At 43.8% G+C, this 3,482-nt stretch overlaps 1 pseudogene; it reads right to left on the bottom strand.

Annotated features, from left to right (window-relative positions):
- Positions 1–433: 433 nt before the first annotated feature.
- Positions 434–1,214, bottom strand: LOC134482132 (large ribosomal subunit protein eL37-like; annotated as a pseudogene).
- Positions 1,215–3,482: the final 2,268 nt, after the last annotated feature.

Below are 3,482 nucleotides of genomic sequence, written 5' to 3'. Positions count from 1 at the left end.
ATATTATTTGGGTCTATTATGAGGGGTGTCGTTTCCCTAATTTCTTTCTCGGCTTGTTTCTCTTTTGTATAGAGGAAGGCAACTGATTTATTTGAGTTAATTTTATACCCAGCCACTTTGCTGAAGTTGTTTATCAGAAGCAAGTGCTCTTAACTAACCATCGAGCCATCTCTACCACACTCTCAAGTACCATTTTGACAGGAGGCTGTGGGGTGAAGTGTGTCCCTTCTGTGGTGGCTAATCTTCGTTGTTGAATCCACTGGCTTTAGAATCACCTAGGAAACACACCTCTGGGCCTAGGGTTGAGAGTCTTTCTAAAAATCTTTAACTGAGGAGGACATACCCATGTTATTTATTTTATTTTATTTTATTTTATTTTATTTTTTAAAATTTTTTGAAACCAGAACATTTATTTTATGACCGATTGAAATCCTCAAGATGAACTGGATGCTGCAACAGCTGCCCTCTTGGGTTTAGATGTTGATCTTTCACGGAATCCATGTCTGAATCTATGGTAGACAATCTTTAAGTGCCTCTTCCGACCAGTCCCGGTAGTGTTTCCCCTCTTAACCTTGGCCCTCCAATTATACTTCCTCTTGCACTTGGCAGAGTAGCCACATTTGCCACAGGTCGACTTCTGAAGGTGGTAGGCCTTAGAGCCACAGCGGCGTCACAGTGCGTGCGTCTTGATGTGACGCTTTCCAAAGGATGACGTTCTACCGGCCAGGCCAAAGAGACCGGAGAAGGAAATACCCATTTTAAATGTAGATGGCACAGTTCCAAGGGCTGAGATCTTAGACTGAATCAGTGGCCAAAACAAGCCAGGTGTGAGTGTCTCTCTGTGTTTGCTCCTGTGGCTCGAACATGGCCAGTTGCCTCCTATACCTGCTGCCTCAGCTTCTCTGCCATGATGGACTGGACTTTCAGACTATGAGACAAGCTATGCTGTTTTCAGCAGGCCTTTTCGTCACACCGGTGAGAGAGCTCACACGCCCAGGACTTGTTGCGAAGTTTAACCCCTAGCATTTGGTAGCTTGTCAGGCTCGAAGGACAACTGTTGAGAATGGAGATCGTGATCAGCTTTGGACACCATTTCCTGTGTCTCTGCCTATGGAGTGATTTTAAGAAAGAGCAAACATGACAATTGCTCCTCTTCAGAATTTCGATCACAACATTAAAGGATAGCTAGAGATTAAACAAAAGGCAGGAGGTAGAGAGAGGTAAACTCTATCCCTTTCTTCTCCCGTGGCTGGTCATAAGCCCGTTTATAGAAACTAAACAGAGATGTAGCCTCAAAGACCAGAGATTAGATAGCCCAGGGACCTAGGAGGAAAAAACCCAAACAATGCTGGTCTTTAAAAAAGAAAAAAAATGTAGGGATAAAATGACTGTGGAAGATGTTCTGCTATAGTCGAGGATCAGTGCCTTATTCAGCTGTGATCTGAGTTTTCTCCTGCAGCAGATGGGCAGAAGTACAGAGACCCACAGTCAGACATTGCATGGAGAGTGAGAGACCTTGGAACACCCAGTCCTAAATGGGATGTCTCCATCAGATCCCTCCCCTCAGAGCTCAGGGAAACCATGTGGAAGAGGAGGCAGAAAGCGTCAAAGTCAGAAAAGATAAAAGACACCAAGGAAATAAGTCCCTGTAACTCGACGTAAGGAAAGCTCACATGAACTCACAGCCTCAGGCAGCAGTACAGGGCATGCATGGGCCTGCGCCAGGGCCTCTGTGCGTTTGTTATGGCTTCCAGGGTAGTGTTTTCATGGGGTGCCTGAGTGCGTGAACGAGTGTGTGAACAAGTGGGTCTCTGACTCCTGTGCCCCTCTTGGGCTCTTTTCCTCCTGTTGGTTTGTCTTGTCCAACCTCAGTGTGATAGTTTTTTTTTTAAACCTTATTATACTTTATTTTGTAATATTTTTAAAAAAACAAATGAATGAAAACCCAGCCACTAGAGTAAAAAGGTTAACAGCTGAGCTGTCATTTTATGTGCTGGGGATGGAAAAGTCAGATTTCTCCAATGCAGTGACATTGGGTGTATTAGCCACTCCAGGGCAGGCCTCGTGTTCAAGAGTAATTGACCAATGTATAACGAATTCCAAGGTTGTGCGTGTGTGTATTTGGTTACAGTTTGGTGTGTGTTTCTGTGGATGTTGTTTTAATTTGTTTTCTCAGTTTGGAAGATTTTTGTTGTTGTATTGGGGTTTCGTCTTTTTTTTTTTTTTTTTTTTTTTTTGAGAAAGAACTTAAAGTTGGGTGGGTAGGAAGGGGGAGAGGACCTGGAAGGACTTTGGGGGAGGGAAAATACCATCAAAATATACTTAAATTAAAAAAAAAGCAGTAAAATATAGGAAAAGAAAAGAAAGGGGGAAAAAGACGGAACGTGGTTATAGTATGTGATATACAAGAACCGTGGAGCCTTTGCACGCACACATTTTGTTTATGTGTTTATTTTTAGTTTTTCAAGATGGGCTTTCTCTGTGTAGCCCTGGCTGTCCTGGGCTTTGTGGACCAGGCTGGCCTGGAGATCCGCCTGCCTCTGAGTGTTGCACCACCACTCTCTCGCTACATTTGTTTTTTAAAATAGAAAGACTTTAAAACAAAAGAAACAATTTAAGCCTTTAGGCTTCCTCAAGATGGTGGTTAAGACAGTGCCAGGTTGTTTGCTGACCTTCAAGTTTAAGGAGAAAATGGAAGTTAAAACAGGTAATGGTGTGCCCAATCAGAAAATAAAACTGAAGAAGTAAAAGTAAAGGAGGAGATGGGTGTGCCTGATCCCTTTCTCTGTCTTCATGGCTTGCTGCGAAGTGGGCCAGCCCTATGGTGTGTGTTTTCTAGCATGGCTTTCCAATCCCGTCTATTCCTCCTGGCTTCACTCCCTTTCCTGTATCTAATAAGGCACTAGGTCAGTGGTTCGCAGCCTTCCTAACGCTGCGACCCTTTGATACAGTTCCCCATGGTGTGGTGACCCCAACCAGAAAATTGTTTTCACTGCTATTTCAGAGCTATGATTTTGCTGCTGTTATAAATCGTGACATAACATCGGATAAGCAGGATATCGGATATTTGACCCCCCCCCCAAAGGGGTCTCGATCCACAGGTTGAGAATCAGTGATAGGTCTCGGGACTCCATCTGCCTGATGGAGTGCTCCGACTTGATCCTTCCTTAGGCTCTGCTTTCTAGGGAATCTAGACTAAGAGGGTATCTTACTCATGGAAGTTTTGGCCTCATTAGAGAAGTGGCGATATATTTACATAACAGAAAGAGACAAGTGCTGTTTTTAAAATTAATTTTTAGAGTCAGCTTACAAAGCCGTGGGTCTCTGTGGTTTTTTCACCCCCTCCTCTCCCTGCCTTCCTTTACCTTTTGCTGGACTGCCACCTCCCCCAGGTAGTTCCTTCTGATTTCATGTTACTTCTAGTCCGTTACTTTATTTTTTCTTCCCCCATCTTCGCCTCCCCTGTTATGCTTTTCTTGAAA

Source organism: Rattus norvegicus, chromosome 15 (genome assembly GCF_036323735.1).
Source record: "Rattus norvegicus strain BN/NHsdMcwi chromosome 15, GRCr8, whole genome shotgun sequence".
Taxonomy (NCBI): domain Eukaryota; kingdom Metazoa; phylum Chordata; class Mammalia; order Rodentia; family Muridae; genus Rattus; species Rattus norvegicus.
Note: the sequence above shows the minus strand (reverse complement) of the source record. Positions and strands in the feature narration are given on the sequence as shown.